At 43.9% G+C, this 19,480-nt stretch overlaps 1 pseudogene; it reads right to left on the bottom strand.

Moving 5' to 3' along the window:
* Positions 1–1,420: 1,420 nt before the first annotated feature.
* LOC111537932 lies at positions 1,421–19,390 on the bottom strand (annotated as a pseudogene).
* Between the last annotated feature and the right edge of the window lie 90 nt (positions 19,391–19,480).

The following is a 19,480-nucleotide window of genomic DNA, read 5'->3' as shown; positions in this document are numbered from 1 at the left end:
AAGAAAAAAAAAGAAAAGAAAAGAAAAAAGAAATAAATGTAACACTTTAAACCACAGGAGACAGAATCCAAAAATACTATGTAGTTGGCTGGATGGCCAAGGGTAAGGAATAAATTCAAGAGTGACACATAAATTTCCGGTTTAAGCAATGGGTAGATGTATTATTTAGCTCTAGTGAACGCTGGAGACAGAGTGGGTATAGGAGTATAGAAAGTTAATTAAAAAAAAAAAAAAAAAGAAAGTTAATTAATTTAGGTTTAGGAACATAAAGGTTGGTGTGTCTGTAGCCAGTACGTCTAGTATTCTTGAGGCAGATCCCAGTGAGAAAAAGATTTGGGTATTATTAGCATATACTCAATGACTGGAGCCATAGGAGTGATTAGATCTATCTATACATATCTATACTTCTATATTCCTGTATTAATTGACTCCTTGCTTCGAGAAAAGAAATTAAATAATTTTTTTTTTTAGTAAAATAGAGACGAAGTCTCACTATGTTGCCCGGGCTTGTTTTAAACTCCTGAGCTCAAGTGATCTTCCTGCCTTGGCCTCCCAAAGTGCTGGGATTACAGACGTAAGTCATTGTGCCTGGCCCATCTAAATCTTTTTTTTTTTTTTTTTTTTTTTTTTGACACAAACCCACTTTATTCAGCATTTCCAGCCCACACACTGGGTAGGTCAAACTCACAGACATCGCACGAAAGGCTGGGGACTTGGAAGTGCTGAAAGGCTTCATCTGGAAACAGGCACTGCTCACAAGCCCAGCTGTACCCAAATCTCAACATCTGCCTCCATCTATGTCCCTGACTTTGCAATCTTGTCCCCAGTGCTGAGTTTCTGTCCACTAATTTATCTACACACAAGGATGCTGCAGACAACTGAGCTACTGCTACGAGCTTTGCAAAATTCAACTACTAAAGGAAATGGGAAGAGAGAAAGAGCCAGAGAGAACGGCAAGATGAGACACCATGGCAGGACCTGGAGAGGCTAAATGGGGTTTGCCACCTGCCAGTCCCCTCACCCAGGGAAACGGAGAGAGTTCCTTCTGCAGAGGCAGGTGGAGCACAGGGAGGGCTCCTGGGAGACACAGAAGCAGGGTGGGGGCCAGGAAGGGGGACGTGGACAGAGCCACACTGATAACGCTGGGTGGGGCCCACGCCCACCTCAAGAGGAGGGCCGCTTCCTCAGGAGGCATCAAGGTGCAATCGTCTTCCTTTCTCTTCCCTGAAGCCCTGAGTTCCAGCCTTCACAGAGCCTCATGTGCGTTCTTCTTTCTGGATGCTAACCCCAAATTTGACACTCAACGGTGCACCTCAGGTACCTGCCAAGGATCTGTGGGCCCGCATGGAAGGTGCAGGGTCTGGGTCCCTGGATGACAAGGTGAAGGGCAGATGGGTGACCAAGGAAGGGCATGGCCCAGAGCTGCCGGGACTCATGGAGGATGGGCTGTGGCCAGGACTTCAGGAAGGGTCAGGCACAGGTCAGAAGGATCCTCAGGTCCAGCCTCTACCAGGAGGTGTTTGCAGCCCCCAAAACACTCACACCTCAGAGTAAAGGATAGAGACATTGTTGAAACACACAACTATATAAATGGACCCAAGGCTGGGCGCCTTCCACACTTCCCTGACAGCCACACGCTGACACTTCCCAGGGAGATGAGGATCCATCCTCCTGCCTCCAGCTCTGGGACTGCCGCGGGTTGGCGCCATCACTGCAGCAGCATGCTGAGGCCCAGGTTCCGGTGCTTTGTCTCAGCAGTGATCTGAGCGAGAAGCCCCTCCCTGAGGAGCCCCTCCTCCTTCTTAGCCTCCTGCAGGAAGTGCTCCTCCTCCTCCACAAAGAAGGCCCGCAGCTTCTTGTAGTTGGTCAGTCCTTCTTCCTATGGTCCATCACGTGTCCCTTCCACACTGCAGCGGCTGACTCCGCCTGGTCATGCAGGTCCCGGGCGTCATTCAAGTTCTTTCTCATGATTTCCACAGACTCCTTGTTCTCCTTGCCGCACAGCACCTTCCTCCAGCGCGGCTCCCACTCGGGTGGCTCGAGGCCCGCAGCCAGGCGACAGGCGGCGCAGAGCGGGCCGGCGTCAGTGCGGCACAGCAGCTGCAGCTAGGCCTCGCTGGCCCGGCCATTGCGCGCCGGCGCCACGGTCACCGCCTCGAGCGCCAGAAGGCGGCGGCTACGCGGGAGCCGGCCAGGCTCCACGGCGTGCTGCCAGCAGTCGTTGGCGCACTCGGGGCACGTGAAGGGCCCATCCTCCTCGGCCCAGAAGCACACCACGCACGCCCAACAGAAGCGGTGGCCGCAGTCGGCGCCCACCGACTCTCAGGGCGCGCGCTGGCACAGCCTCGGCAGGGCCCGCAGGGAGCGCCAGGGCTGCGGGCGGCAGGGTCAGCAAGGGTGCGGGAGCGCCTGGCGGACGGAGACCAGGACGATGACGCCAACGCCAACGCCGGGGACGCTCATCTAAATCTTAAAATGGTTAAAAAAAAAAAAAAAAAAGTAATTTTTAATACCACCTTTTAAATTTTATTTATTTATTTTGGAGACAGGGTCTCACTCTTTCGCCCAGGGTGGAGTGCAGTGGCATGATTATTGCTCACTGTAGCCTCGACCTCCCGGACTCAAGAAATGCTTCTCACCTCAGCCTCCTCAGTAGCTTGGACCACAGGTGTGTCCCACCACATCTAGGCAATTTTTTTATTTGTTGTAGAGACAGATTCTCGCTATGCTTCCCAGGCTGCTTTTGAATGCCTGGCCTCAATAAATTTTCCTGTCTTGGCTTCCCAAGACAGGAAACATCCTTTTATTATTCATTTATATTTAAGAGATGGGATCTTGCTCTGTTGCCCAAGCTACAGTGCAATGGCAAAATCATAGCTCATTACAACCTCAAAATACTGGGCTAAGAGATCCTCCCACCTCAGCCTCCTGAGTAGCTAGAATTATAGGCATCAACCATGGCAGCCGGCTCAAAAGTATCCCTTTAAATAGGAAGCTTAATTAATACAATTTCCATAATACATTTTAAAATGTTTAATTCATGCATAAGACTCCCTTTAAAAATATATCTACTATATAAATGAAATGCCCATGCTAGTCTCAAATCCCTGGGCTCAAGTAGTCTTTCTGCCCTGGCCTCCCAAAGTGCTGGGATAACAGGCATGGGCCACCACACCTGGCTAATACTTTTTTTTTTTAATTTACTTTTTCTTCACCAAAAGCAGGTACTTGAAATACCACTTCTTAAAAGCAGGACAATATATGTACGTAAGTATGTGTGCATATGTACGTAGGTACAAAATTATGCTAGTAAGTAGCACAACTGAGATTTAAACCCCAATCTGACTCCCAAGTCTGTGCTATTAATCACTATGTTTTTCCTCCATGAAAAATACGTAGAGTAAGAATCAGATCTGTAAGGAATACTAATATTTAAAGTACAGACAAGAATACAAAAAGACCTCAGCAGAAACTGGGAAAGGTTAGCCAAATAAGAAAATAAATTTGGCGGGCGCGGTGGCTCAAGCCTGTAATCTCAGCACTTTGGGAGGCCGAGACGGGCGGATCACGAGGTCAGGAGATCGAGACCATCCTGGCTAACACAGTGAAACCCCGTCTCTACTAAAAAATACAAAAAAACTAGCCGGGCGAGGTGGCACGCGCCTCTAGTCCCAGCTACTCGGGAGGCTGAGGCAGGAGAATGGCATGAACCCAGGAGGTGGAGCTTGCAGTGAGCCGAGATCCGGCCACTGCACTCCAGCCTGGGCGACAGAGCAAGACTCCGTCTCAAAAAAAAAAGAAAATAAATTTGCGTGGTTATCATATAACACAAGTTAAGAAAAATATTTCCAGAGAAGAAACATCTAACTTTTGAAAAAAAGTTATAAACAATATACTTTAAATAAGCTGGACCGTTTTTCATAGTGAATTTTTCAATTGCAACACAGGATTTTTTCTCATGCCTGTAATCCCAGCACTTTGGGAGGCTGAGGTGGGAGGACTGCTTGAGGCAAAGAGTTCGAGACCAGCCTCGGTAATACAAGGAGATCCTTTCTCTACAAAAAATAAAAAGTTAGCCAGGTGTGGTGGCGCATGCCTGTAGTCCCAGCTGGTTGGGAGGCTGAGGTGGAAGAACGACTTGAGCCTAGGAGATTGAGGCTGCAGTGAGCCATAATCACACCACTGCACTTCAGCAATGAAGTGCAATCTTACTCTGGGTGACAGAGTAAGATCCTGTCTCAAAAAAAAAAGAACACAGGGTTTTTTTTTACTTGACAATTTGTCCTAAGAGGAACATACTACATTCATGGTATCAGTGATGGTTTCCAGTCTCCAACTTTTGAATATATTTTTTTTCCAAATGTGTGTGTGTGTGTGTGTTCCTCTCTTCGTGAGAGAGACAGACTGTTTAATGATTCATTCATTCATTCAGAGAGGGGGTTCTTGCTGTGTTGCCTGGGGCTTAATCAATCCTCCCGCCCCAACCTCCTGAGTAGCTGGGATTACAGGTGTACCACCAAAACCAGCTTTTTAGAATTTAGAAGGCATTTGTTGCTGGGGGAAGCCAAGTAAAACTTGACTTTTTACAAGTAAATGACAATTTAAAAATAAAAAAAAAGAAACTATTCAGGTTCTCTGGTTAATCCATAAAAAACCATATAACTCGTAATGAGATACTACTAGTACTTTCTACCTAAATAGCAGTCACCCAGCAGAATGGAGAATTCCATTCTCCAAATCACAGAAACAGATTACTCTTATTATTATTATTACTACTATTATTTTTGAGACAGAGTCTTGCTTTGTCGCCCAGGTAGGCTGGAGTGCAGTGGAGTGATCTTTGATCACTGCAAGCTCTGCCTCCCAGGTTCACACCATTCTCTTACCTCAGCCTCCTGAGTACCTGGGAGTACAGATGCCCGCCACTACGCCTGGCTAATTTTTTGTATTTTTTGGTACAGACAGGGTTTCACTGTATTAGCCAGGATGCTCTCGATCTCCTGACCTGGTGATCTGCCCGCCTCGGCCTCCCAGAGTACTGGGATTAAAGGCGTGAGCCACCGCCCCTGGCCTGATTATTGTCCACTGAAAGGGGAATTCTCCCCTAGCCTTTGTAGCAAGGCAATTTCTTCAAGATTAAAAGTAGCTTCTGCAAGACAACTGCTACTGAATGTTTTAAAGCAACAAAAAGAAAGGTAAATCAATTACCTTCTACCACTCTTTCACTATTTAGCATCTATCTGTTTATAGAGGACTTTATTTTATTTTATTTATTTTTTTTGAGACGGAATCTCGCTCTGTCTCCCAGGCAGGAGTTCAGTGGCATGATCTTGGCTTACTGCAACCTCTGCCTCCCGGGTTCACGTCATTCTCCTGCCTCATCCTCCCAGGTAGCTGGGACTACAGGTGCCCACCACCACGCCTGGCTAATTTTTGTATTTTTTAGTAGAGATGGGGTTTCACCATGTTAGCCAGGATTGTCTCGATCTCCTGACCTCGTGATCTGCCCACCTCGGCCTCTCAAAGTGCTGGGATTACAGGCGTGAGCCATGGCCCCCAGCCTTTATTGTTTTAAGAGATAGGTTTGCTGGGAGCGGTGGCTCACACCTGTAATCCCAGCCCTTTGGGAGGCCGAGGCGGGCAGATCACGAGGTCAGGAGATTGAGACCATCCTGGCTAACATGATGAAACCCTGTCTCTATTAAAAATATAAAAAATTACCCGGGCGTGGTGGTGGGCGCCTGTAGTCCCAGCTATATGGGAAGCTGAGGCAGGAGAATGGCGTGAACCTGGGAGGCGGAGCTTGCAGTGAGCAGACGGCGCCACTGCACTACAGCCTGGGCGACAGTGAAACTCTGTCTCAAAAAAAAAAAAAAAAAAGAGGCAGGGTCTCACTTTGCACCCAGGCTGGAATGCAGTGTCATGTTCATAGTTCACTGCAACCTCTAACTCCTGGGCTCGAGCAATCCTCTTGCCTCAGCCTCCCAAGTAGACAGGAATACAGGAACATGCCACCACACCTGGCTAATTTTTTTTTTTTTTTTTGGAGACAGAGTCTTGCTTTGTTGCCCAGGATGGAGTGCAATGGCGCGATCTCGGCTCACTGCAACCTCCACCTCCCAGGTTCAAGTGATTCTTGTGCCTCAGCCTCCCAAATAGCTGGACTACAGTTGTGCACCACCACACCTGGCTAATTTTTTGTATTTTAGTGGACACCAGGTTACACCATGTTGCACAGGGTGGTCTTGAACTCCTGAGCTCAGGCAATTCACCTGCCTCGGCCTCCCAAAATGCTAGGATTACAGGCGTGAGTCACTGCAGCCGACCCTGGCTAATTTTTAACTTTTTATAGAGACGGTGTCTCATTATGCTGCCTCAAGTGATCCTCCCACATCAGCCTCCCAAAGTGCTAGAATTATAGGCATGCCTGGCCTATACTGGACATTTAAACATCAAAGCTAATGCTATACAATTATTAAAATGACACTGGGGAAGACAGTAACTCTGAGTCTCTAGTTCCCACATAACACATATCAACTACGATAACAAAACTAAAAATCCACAGACAACACATGTAACAAGTAAGTGACAAAATGGTCTCATGATTTCCAAAACATGAGCAAAGGCTGGGCGCGGTGGGTCATGCCTGTAATCCCAGCACTGTGGGACGGTGGATCACCTGAGGTTGAGAGTTCGAGACCAGCCTGACGAACATGTAGAAACCCTGTCTCTACTAAAAATACAAAAAAAAAATTAGCTGGGCATGGTGGTGGTGCATGCCTGTCATCCCAGCTACTTGGGAGACTGAGGCAGGAGAATCACTTGAACCCGGGAGGCAGAGGTTGTGGTGAGCCAAGATCCTGCCATTGCACTCTAGTCTGGGCAACAAGAGCAAAACTCCTCAAAAAAAAAAAAAAAAAAAGAGCAGGGAAGGATAAATTCTTTTATCTATGTGGGGGAATTTGCTAGTCCTAAGAACAGGCGATTCAGGGACCTAGTCTTTCAGGTCTGCCATCTTGAAAACTTAATGAAAAGCTACCTGGAAGGCGTATTCTCAAACAAATTGTTGACAACAGCAGCTGAACCTGGGAGGATTTTTATATACTTGAGGGTGATTATGAGGAGCCAGAGTTAAGGTCTGCGGGGACTGGAGCAAGCTGGGCCCTATATGAACTTTCTAAACTAACAGCCAATGCTCACTTTCTGGGACAAAGCCCCATACTGAGGAGAAACTGCTGGACAGAGGATCTAAACTAAGGATGCCAAGAATAACAGGATCAAAGAAAAAAAAAAAAAACAGAGAAAAGTGAGGAAAGACACAGCTAGAGCTCAGAAAGTAGACCTTTTTTAAAAAACAGCTTTACTCAGATATAATTTACAGACTATATTTTAAGCACTAACAAAAATAACAGAAGCAGCAGCTCTAGAGCTGTGATGCCAGAAGTATTCTCACCAATGCCTTCCCATCTACAGTTCAAAAAGTTTAACTTAATCTAAAAATGAGCAACAGAAAAGATCACACTCAACTCTCACAGAAAGTAGTTAGGAAGGAAAAAAAGAAGCAGCAGCAGAATAAGCTGGGAGCAGTGGCACATGCCTGTAATCCCAGTTACTCAGGAGGCTGATGAGAGAGGATCCCTTAAGGCCAGGAGTTAGAGGCTGCAATGTGCAATTAATGTGTCTGTGAATAGCCAAGGCACTCCAACACTGGCAACATGGCGGGACCCTGTCTCTTAAAAAAAAAAATTTTTGGCAGACACGGTGGCTGATGCCTGTAATGCCAGCACTTTGGGAGGCCTAGGTGGGCGGATCATTTGAGGTCAAGAGTTCTAGACAGCCTGGCCAACATGGTGAAACCCCATCTCTACTAAAAATACAAAAATTAGCTGGGCGTGGTGCCGGTGCCTGTAATCCCAGCTACTCTGGAGGTTGAGGCAGGAGAATTGCTTGAACCTGGGAGGCAGAGGTCGCAGTGAGCTGACATCATACTACTGCACTCTAGCATGGGCCACAGAGATTGACTCCGTCTCACAAAAATAAAAATAAAAATAAAAAAGCAGACTATCTCCACCAATAAAGTGATCTAGAAAAGCTTATCCACAAAACAAATAAAAGCATATCATTTTGAATGAACTCAAACAAACATATATGGCTGGGCACGGTGGCTCATGCCTATAATCCCAGTCCTTAGGAAAGCTGAGGCAGACAGATCACTTGAGGTCAGCAGTTCGAGACCAACCTGGCCAACATGGTGAAACCCCATCTCTACTAAATATACAAAAATTAGCCAGGTATGGTGGTACATACCTGTAATCCCAGCTACTCTGGAGGCTGAGGCATAAGAATCACTTGAACGTAAGAGGAGGAGGTTGCAGTGAGCCGAGATCTTGCCACTGCACTCCAGCCTGGGTGATAAGAGTGAAACTGCGTCTCAAAAAAAAAAAAAAAAAAAAAAAGAAATAAAATAAAATATACAGATAAATTATATATCGGCTGGGCACAGTGGCTCTCGCCTGTAATCCCAGCACTTTGGGAAGCAGAGGCAAGTGGATTGCTTGAGCTCAGGATTAAGAGCAGCCTGGGCAACTTAGAGAGATCCCATCTCTACAAAAATGAAACTTAGCCAGGCATGGTAGCACGCACCTGTGGTCTCAGGTACTCAGGAGGCTGAGGTGGGAGGATCACTTGAACCTGGAAGGTGAAGGCTGCAGTGAGCCAAGATCATGCCACTGCACTCCAGCCTGGGTGACAAAGACCCCATCTCAGAAAAAAAAAAAATATATATATAAAATATATATATTAAATACATAAATAATACATAAAAGTTTTTAAAATTATATATATACACACACAAACACAGATTCTTTTTTTTTTTTTTTTTTTTTTTTTAGAGAAAGGGTCATACTCAGCTGGGTGCGGTGGCTCACACCTGTAATCCCAGCACTTTGGGAGGCCAAGGCGGTCAGATCACGAGGTCAGGAGTTTGAGACCAGCCTGACCAATATGGTGAAACCCTGTTTCTACTAAAAGTACAAAAACTAGCAGGGTGTAGTGGCACACAGCACATGTAGGCTGAGGCAGGAGAATCGCTTGAACCCAGGAGGCAGAGGTTGCAGTGAGCCGAGATTGTACCACTACACTCAAGCCTGGGCAATAGAGGGAGACTCTCAAAAAAAAAAAAGTCCTGGGTGACTCTATCACCCAGGATAGAGTACAGCGTCATGATCATAGCTCATTGTAACCTCTAGCTCCTGGACTCATAAAGTTCTCCCACTTCAGCCTCCCAAGTAGCTGGGACTACAGGCACACACCACCACCTCTGGCTAATTTTTAAATTTTTTGTAGAGACAGGGTCTCGCTACGTTGCCCAGGCTTGTCTTGAACTCCTGGGCTCAAGCAATCCTCCTGACTTAGCTCCTAGAGTGCTGAGATTACAGGTGTGAGCCACTATGCCTGCTGAAAGAAAAAATTTTAATGCTATGGTGAAGAATAAAAATCAAATTAAGAAAAACTTTTCAGTTTTTCAATGAGATAAAATAACTCAAGAAAGAAGTAGAAATAAAAGATAACTTCACAAACGAAGACTATATGAGAAAGAGTAAAAGATCAAATAAACACAACAGATTTCTTAAAAATGGGAAATTTTGAGGCATGTGTAGTGGTGCATGCCTACAGTCCCAGCTATAGGAGCTCAAAGCTATCAAGTGCCATGATTACATCTGTGAATAGCCACTGCACTCCCATGTGGGCAACACAGCACGATCCTATCTCTTAAAAAAAAGAGAAATTTTGAAAACTGAATAAGGAAAAAGATGAAAAAGATTAGATGTGACAAAGGAGATTCGAAAAAGAGAGCCAACATATGCACAACAAGAGTCCTTAAAGAAGAAAACCAAAGCAACTGGAAAACCAAACGCTAAAAATTGTAATTCAAGAAAATTTTGATGAAACTTTTAAAAAATACATATGAAACTACAAATTGAAAGCGCACACTGAGTACCCAGAAAAACTGACAAAAAACACCACAAAAATATATTCTAGTAAAACCACTGATTTTTAAAGGAAATCACTTAGAAAAAAGATTTTAAGAAAATCACATATAAAGAAAAAAGATTAGACTGGCATCTCACTTTTTATAGCGATGCTTTGTTCCAAAAACTGTAAAGTAAGATACTTAAGACAATGAAGGAAAGAAAATGTGAACCAAGAATTTTATATACAGCCAAAATAATTTTCAGGTATAAAGTCACATATAAGATATTATCAGCCGGGCGCAGTGGCTCAAGTCTGTAATCCCAGCACTTTGGGAGGCTGAGGCGGGCGGATCACAAGGTCAGGAGGTCAAGACCATCCTGGCTAACACGGTGAAACCCCGTCTCTACTAAAAATACAAAAAAATTAGCCGGGCGCGGTGGCAGGCGCCTGTGGTCCCAGCTACTCGGGAGGCTGAGGCAGGAGAATGGCGTGGGCCTGGGAGGCAGAGCTTGCAGTGAGCTGAGATCCGGCCACTGCACTCCAGCCTGGGTGACAGAGCGAGACTCCGCCTCAAAAAAAAAAAGATATTATCAATAGGCAGTACTGTTTCCATAAGTCCTTTCTCAGGAATCTACCCAATAACAAGTCACAAACAACAAAAATGACTGGAGACACTGACATAAGAACTGATGGCACTGATTATTGGTGGATGTTAGCATCACAAAAAGAACTAGACACATATATCTCCTGCCAGAAGCACACCACCTATGAAGCAGTTCTGCCCTAAACAAACAAACAAACAAATCTGAATATTCAGAAAATATAGAAGACAGAGGAACATGTTAAATGACATCATGGGGAAGCAATACTCTAGATTTATGACAATGTAGTTTCTTAAACAAAAAAAGCTATAAAAAATACATAAAGGAGAAATCTATATATTAAAAGCAACTTAATAATCACACAATGTAAAAATCTTATTTGGACCCAGATTCAAGAAAACAAACAATACAAGAAAATAAATATTTCTAAGACAACTGATAATGTAAAATTAATATTTTGAAATATTAATTTTTTAGAAGGGATAACAGTATTGTTGGTTTTTTTTTTAAATCCTTTTCTTTTAGAGATACATATCCAAACATTTATGGATATAATAATATGATATCTAGGGTTTGCATCAAAATAATTCTGAAAAAGGAGGTAGGTTAGCATATAGATAAAATAATTATTGAAGCTGGAGGATGAATACATAGGGGTTCCTTACGTGATTCTATCAACTTTTGTACGTGTTTGACATTTTCTATAAAAGGTTATTTCTTTTTTTTTTTTTTTTGAGACAGAGTCTCACTCTGTCATCCAGGCTGGAGTGAGTGGCATGATCTCAGCTCACCACAACCTCCAACCCTGGGTTCAAGCGATTCTCCTGCCTCAGCCCCCTGAGCAGCTGGGATTACAGGCACCCACCACCACACCGGCTAATTTTTATATTTTTAGTAGAGATGGGGTTTCACCATGTTGACCAGGCTGGTCTTGAATTCCTGACCTCAGGCAATCCACCTGCTTTGGCCTCCCAAAGTGCTGGATTACAGCCGTGAGCCACCGCACCCAGCCAAAAGATATTTTTTGAGAAAGAAAAAGACACATGGATTTAGTATTCTGATTTAGTAATTTAATAAAAATTTGCAGTTTTATAACACAACTCTAAAATATTACCCTCTCTTACCCATAGAAATTCATTTTGTTTCAACTTTTATATTTTCCAGATCACATTTTCAAAGTCTTAAAAAAAAAAATGATAACATCTGATAGAGGTCAGGTGTGATGGCTCACACCTGTAATCCCAGCACTTTGGCAGGCTACAAGGCCGGGGTGGGGTCGGGGGGGGGAATTCCTTGAGCCCAGGAGTTCAAGACCAGCCTGGGCTACATGGTGAAATCTCATCTCTACAAAATATGCAAAAAATTAGCTGGGCATTGTGGCACGTGCCTGTAGTCCCAGCTACTCAAGAGGCTGGGGTGGGAGAATCACCTGAGCCCAGGAAGTCAAGAATGCAGTGAGCCATGATTGTCCCACTGTACTCCAGCCTGGGCATAACAGGGAGACCCTGTCTCAAGACAAACAAACAAAACTGATAACATCTATCCTGACTTACCAGGTCACAGGATTACAGGTGTGAGCCACCACACCCAGCCTTACAACTCAATTTTGAGAATGACTATGAAATCTGGTCCACAAAGGACAATATAATTTTCGTTCAGTGATTCACCCCCATAATTTCAATTAGAGAAAGCATGAAAAAAAGACTTACCTGTCTTATGTGTGGATTCATGGCCATTTCAGTTACATTCTTTTTGGTCTCACAGAAAATAATAGCCCTCCTTTCAGACCCACTATAGACTTGAAGGACATCTCCAATAACTGCCGGCCTCTGAGACCAATGACACTGGATGGCCAAATGCTTTGAAGAAAGAAAATATCACAGTATTTGTTTCATTAAAATTATTTTAAAATACTTCTCTTGTGTAGTTTTTCTATCCGGTCACAAATTAGCCTTCCTGGGAGACTGTAAGACAAAGACTCTCCTCAGCAGCACTTAAAAACAATATAGTAAATGGCCATCAATAAACTGATGAAAGAATAAACAAACTGCAGTATATTCAAACAGAATACCATTCAGCAATTAAAAGAAACTAACTACTGATATACATGGAACAATATGAACCTTAAAAAAAATGCCGAATGGCCGGGCGCGGTGCCTCAAGCCTGTAATCCCAGCACTTTGGGAGGCCGAGACGGGCGGATCACGAGGTCAGGAGATCGACACCATCCTGGCTAACACGGTGAAACCCCGTCTCTACTAAAAAATACAAAAATCTAGCCGGGCGAGGTGGCGGGCGCCTGTAGTCCCAGCTACTCTGGAGGCTGAGGCAGGAGAATGGCGTAAACCCGGAAGGCGGAGCTTGCAGTGAGCTGAGATCCAGCCAATGCACTCCAGCCCCGGCAACAGAGCGAGACTCCGTCTCAAAAAAAAAAAAAAAAAAAAAAATGCCGAATAAAGTCTTAACAGAAAATGAGCACACACAGTATAATTTCATTTATATGAAGTTCCAGAACAGGCAAAACCAATCAATTGCAGAAGAAAAATCAGAACACTGGTTGTCTCTGAACCGGGGATACCGACTGGGAAGGGGCATGAGGGAACTTTCTAGGATGATGGCAATATTGATATGGTGATAAGGGTTTGGGTTACACACATATGAATTTTTCAAAAATAGGCAAATGTACACAAGATTTTGCATTTCATTGTACATAATAAAAATTATAATATGAATGAACCTCAAAAACATTACGCTAAATGAATGAAATGACATAAAAAGTCACATATGGTATGATTACATTTACAGTCACGCATTGCTTAATGGCAGGGATACGTTCTGAGAAATGTATTGTTAGGCGGCTTCATCATTATGCAAATATCAGAGCGTACGTACACAAACCTAGGGTATAGCCTACTACACACACCTAGGCTATATGATATGTCCTATCGCTCCTAGGCTACAAACCTAAACAGCATGTTACTGTACTGAACACTGTAGGCAATGGTAAGTATGTGTGTCTCTAAACATATCTAAACACAGAAAAGGTACAGTAAGAACACGGCATAAAAGATAAAAACTGATACACCTGTATAGGACAGCTCCATTATAATCTTATGGGACCACCATCGAATATGTACCACCATATACATGGTCCATCACTGACTAAAACATTGTTATGCAGCACATGACTGTACACGAAATATCCAAAACAGGTATATCCATTGAGACAAAAAGCAGATTAGTGATTGACAGTGGATAAAGAAAGGAGGGAATGGAGGTTGGGTACAGTGGCTCACGCCTGTAATCCCAGCACTTTGGGAGGCCAAGGCCAGCGGATCACCTGAGGTCAGGAGTTCGAGACCAGCCTGGGCAACATGGTGAAACCCCATCTCTACTAAAAATACAAAAACTTAATTGTGGGCACCTGTAGTCCCAGCTATACCCGGGAGGTGGAGGTTGCAGTGAGCCAAGATCACGCCACTGAACTCCAGCCTGGGCAACAGAGCTAAACTCCATCTCAAAAAAAAAAAAAGGAAAAAGGAGGGAATGGGGAGTAACTGCTTACTGGTTGTGGGGTTTCCTTTTGGGGTGATGAAAATGTTTGGAACTAGATAAAAATGATGGCTGTACATTGTAAATGTACTACATGACACTGAATTGTACACTTTAAAATGGTTAGTTTTAGTTACGTGAATTTTACCTCAATTTTAAAAATTGTAAATATGGCACTCTACTTAAAGATATATATAGGCAGGGCATGGTGGCTCACGCCTGTAATCCCAGCACTTTGGGAGGCTGAGGCAGATGGATCACCTGAGGTCAGGAGTTCAAACCAGCCTGGCCAACGTGGTGAAACCCCATCTCTACTAAAATACAAAAATTAGCTGGGCATGGTGGCAGGCGCCTGTAATCCCAGCTACTCAGGAGGCTGAGGCAGGAGAATCGCTTGAACCCGGGAGGCAGAGGTTGCAGTGAGCCGAGACTGTGCTATTGCACTCCAGCCTGGGCGACAAGAAAACAAAAACAAAAACCCAACATGAAAAAACAAGAAAATCCACCACATCTTTGAGTGGTGTTAACAGTACAAAAATAAAAATAAAAACCACAGGGATGCAAATCAACAAAACAGACTATGGGAAACTCATAAGACAAATGAGTTTTTCTGTTGTTTTTTTCTGAGATGGAGTCTCACACTGTCGCCCAGGCTAGAGTTCAGTGGCACGATCTCAGCTCATTGCAACCTCCGCCTCCCGGGTTCAAGCGATTCTCCTTTCTCAGCTTCCCAAGTAGCTGGGACTACAGACATGTGCTACCATGCCTTGCTAATTTTTACATTTTTAGTAGAGACAGGGTTTCACCACATCGGTCAGGCTGGTCTGAAACTCCTGATCTCAGGTGATCTACCGGCCTCGGCCTCCCAAAGTGCTGGGATTACAGGTGTGAGCCACTGTGCCTGGCCAACAAATGAGTTTTTTCAACAGAAAATTGCAAAGAAAAAGAAGGAACTATAGATTATAAAATGTTTAAGACTCATATCAATCAGTAGCAATGTAAGAATTCTATTTGGATCCAGATTCAAACAAACTATTTAAAAAAGACAGCAATGGCAATATGCACACTAGGTATTTAATGATATTAAAGAATTACTAGGCCAGGTGCAGTGGCTCAGGCCTGTAATCCCAGCACTTCGACAGACAGACCAATGCAGGCAGGTCACATGAGGTCATGAGTTCGAGACCAGCCTGGCCAACATGGTGAAAACCTGTCTCTACTAAAAATACAAAAAATTAGCCAGGTGTGGTGGTGGGCGCCTGTAATCCCAGCTACTCGGGAGGCTGAAGCAGAAGAATCGCTTGAACCAGGGAGGCAGAAGTTGCAACGTGCTGAGATTATACCACTGCACTCCAGCCTGGGCAACAAGAGTGAAACTCCATCTCAAAAAAAAAGAAAAAAAAATTACTGTTTTTCTTCTACTGTGATAATGACTCTGGTTTTAAAGAGTCCTTAGTTATCATTTTAGAAATATATACAATTACTTGAAGATGAAATGATGACTGGGATTGTTCCAAATGCAGGGGTGAAGAAAAGATCATTGTTAAAGACTGGTAATAGGTAATGTGTTCTTTATACTGTTCAATCTTTCTATTCAATTTACTATTCAATTTTATATGTTTGAAAATGTCCTTATCAATGTTTTTTTACTGACATATTCTACATTCTTACTGCAAAACTTTCAACCATTACAAAATATACAAAGCTGCTCTTTTAGTCTTATTCTTTTTTTTTTTTTTTGAGACAGTCTCAATCTGTTGCCCAGGCCGGAGTGCAGTGGTACGATCTCAGCTCACTGAAACCTCCATCTCTGTCTCAAAACAACAACAACAACAACAAAACCGCATACCTTTCAGAAGCTTTCTAGTCTCTTCAGAAATAGGAAAATTGGAGAAGGCTCCTTCTTTCCGTTCACGTGTTAAGGTCTGTAAAAATGAAACCAATGGCCTAAATAATATAATTTATATTCAACTCTTCTTCATTTACTGTTTTTAATTTTGTACAGATTCACTTACAAGGAAACTTAGTGGAACACTCTTTTTTTTTCTTTTGTTTTTGAGACAGGGTCCCACTCTGTTGCCTAGGTTGGAGTGCAGTGACACCATTCACAGGTCACTGTGGCCTCAACCGCCGGGCTCAAATCCTTCCCACTTCAGCCTTCCAGGTAGCTAGGACCACAATCGCACACCACCATGCTCACTTAGTTTTTTATTTTTCGTAGAAACAGGGTCTCACCATGTTACCCAGGCTGGTCTGAAACTCCTGGCCTCAAGAAATCCTCTTGGCCAGGCGCAGTGGCTCATGCCTGTAATCTCAGCACTTTGGGAGGCTGAGGCAGGTGGATCACCTGAGGTCAGGAGTTCAAGACCAGCCTGACCAACATGGAGAAACCCTGTCTCTACTAACAATACAAAATTAGCCAGGTGTGGTGGTGCATGCCAATAATCCCAGCCGGGAGGCTGAGGCAGGAGAATCGCTTGAACCCAGGAGGCGGAGGTTGTGGTGAGCCAAGATCACGCCATTGCACTCCGGTCAGGGCAACAACAGAGAAACTCCATCTCAAAAAAAAAACGAAAGAAAGATCCTCCTGCCTTGGCCTCCCAAACTGCTGGGATTACAAGCATAAGCCACTATGCCCAGCCAAAAAGGTTATTTATTAATCCAAATCACACAGATGTAGACAAAATTATAAAGATTAACACAAGCCCATAAACTAAGCTAAAAGAAATTACACAATGAGGAATGTAAAAGTTTTTCTGAAAATAAGTTAAAAATTTATTCTATAGCTTTTGAAAGCTTTTTTTATTTAGGTTGCTAATACAAGAGAAAGTTACTGTAAGCTTGAAGATTTCCTTAACATATATACAGGTTAGCATGATATCATTTAACATTTATTGAAAACTCTGTACACTAATGTGCACATAGAACAAAAACAGTATGTCTACCCAGTAAGTTTTACTGTTCATGTGTTTAAAGAAACACACACTAACAATTTCAAACATGGAATTAGATAAAAAATAATTTCAAATTCAAATTGCATGCCATTTAAACAAACCTCAATGCTGCTGTTACCTTTTTATGATTAAAAAAAAAATTACAAAAATAAACAATGTTGGACAGGCATGGTGGCTCATGCCTGTAATTCCAGCACTTCGGGAGGCCAAGGTGGTACGATCACTTAAGCCCAGGAGTTCAAGACTAGCCTGGGCAACACAGTGAGACCCCATCTCTACAAAACACAAACAAACAAAAACTACACTGTCATTGTAGAAACTATTGAAACTGGTAAGGCCCAGGGGTTTATGTCTGTAATCCTGGCACTTCAGGAGGCCAAGGCTCAAGCAATCCTCCCATCTCAGCATTCCAAAGTGCTAGGATTACAGGCATGAGCCACTGCAGCTAGCCACCAGACCAGTATTCTAATAATGCTCCATTTCTTTTAGTTGGTAATCCAATCTGTTTCCAAATCTCTGGTTATCTTTCATAGTTAAAGGGCCGTCAACACATATTTCTGGAGAATTTACAATGTGAAAGCCACCAATTTACAACAATATAGTGAAACAAAAGGATGGACAAAGATTTGGTGATTTTCCTCAAGAACTTTTCGGAAATATGTGGCATACATATAGGAAAAATGAACTAATTTTACATAGAAACGCATAATAAATGTCAATCAAATGATAAAGATAGCCACTGAAACTAGGTAACTGTACGCTAGGGTTGTTAGGAAAGACATAAACTAGGCCTTGACAGGAGGACAGGATTTGGATGTAAAACATAAGAATTTCAAAAGAAGCCTTTTTAAAAATACCTGCTTGGTTTTCTGCTTACACTCTAGGTACCTTCAGTAGTCAAATTCACAGAGCGAAAGTAGAATGGTGGTTACTGGGAGTGGAAGGAGAAAGGAATGAGAAGTGGGTGTTTAATGGGCACAGAGTTTCAGTCTGGGACAATGAAAAGTTCTGGAGATGGATGGCGGTGACAGCTGCAAAACGATGTAAATATACTTAATGTCACAGAGCTATATACTTAAAAATGGTTAAAATGATAAATGTTATGTATATTTTAGCACAATAAAAGTGTTAGCTGGAATGGCAAGTTTACCTTAGTGATAAGGTCAGAGAGGTAGATTCTGCTTTCTAAGGCTATACAAAGTAAATCTCATTCTTTGGTTGAATGTCAGCCTCCGAATACTGCCACCTTAGCCTCTTCAGCTGATTTCTTTTTTCCAGGTCAAATGTCTCCAGTAATAATTTTACCTGGGCATTTTTCAGCACCTTGTGATCCTCTGAGCGTTTCAGGATGTTTTTTCCTTTTCCTACCTTTTTTTTTTTTTTTTTTTTTTTTTTTTTTGGGGCCATGGGGGTGGGAGGAGGAAAGACTACAACTCCTCTAGAGGCTCCTTGAGAGCAGGGACCATTTCTTTACTTATTTAGTTTAACCTCCTTGGTGCTCAGCAAAGAGTATGGTACAAATTAGGTTCAATAAACACCTGCGGATTGAATGAAAATACTGACCGTAAAAGCTATTAATAATGCAAACCACACGATCTCCATCACTGACAAATCCTGGCAAGGCTCATTGTGACACTTTTCCTTAAGCCTCTATAGTTATTGAGGTTTGTAAACCTAAGATCGCTTTCCCCAGGATTCTTGCACAGGGGACAGGGTGACAGAAGCAACACATATTCAAAGCAATCATTTGTTCTTAATCATCTTCTAAGAGGGCCAATGAGAACGAAATGACAGGCGTCACTGCTTAAGGAGAGAAAGAACAGATTCCACGGTGATGGGAGCTTGAGTCTGCCCATCTCTGAGATTCAGGCGCCAACGGGAAGGGCTGAGGGGCCATGCGGGGGGGAGGCCCAAAGCCCAGGGCCATCTTTATCCAGGTTGGGAGTGTGGAAGTGGAAACGGCTCCTGAGCGACCTCAGAGGGCCGAGGGCGACGCGAAGGGAGGCCCTCAGATGATCCGGCCCGGTTCTGACAGGCCATCATCAGGGACAGACAGTTCCCCTCCCTGCCCAAGCCGGCGCAGCCCAAAAGGAGGCGCGGCCCATGCTCAGCCCACCTTTTGCCTCTCCTTCTTCTGGCTCTCGGACTCCGCCAAGGGTGCTTCCAGCTCCATAATGTCCCCCCAGAGGAGTTTCCCAGGCATTACTGGCCACCGCCGCCTCCCTCTGGGCACAGTGGCCACAACCACCTACGGGCAGCGACAGCGTGAAAGGAAGCGGGGGCAGGGCGGCCGCCCGGCCTTGGCCGTGCGTCACTTCCGGGACACGCACCGCACGGCGGGGAAAAATAATCCCGGATACTCTCGGTTTAAGTCCTTCCATTGCGCCGCAACTTCTC

The sequence above is a fragment of the Piliocolobus tephrosceles genome, chromosome 1, assembly GCF_002776525.5.
Source record: "Piliocolobus tephrosceles isolate RC106 chromosome 1, ASM277652v3, whole genome shotgun sequence".
NCBI classification, from domain to species: domain Eukaryota; kingdom Metazoa; phylum Chordata; class Mammalia; order Primates; family Cercopithecidae; genus Piliocolobus; species Piliocolobus tephrosceles.
The sequence above is the reverse complement of the archived record's forward strand: the minus strand, read 5'-3'. Positions and strand labels throughout refer to the sequence as shown.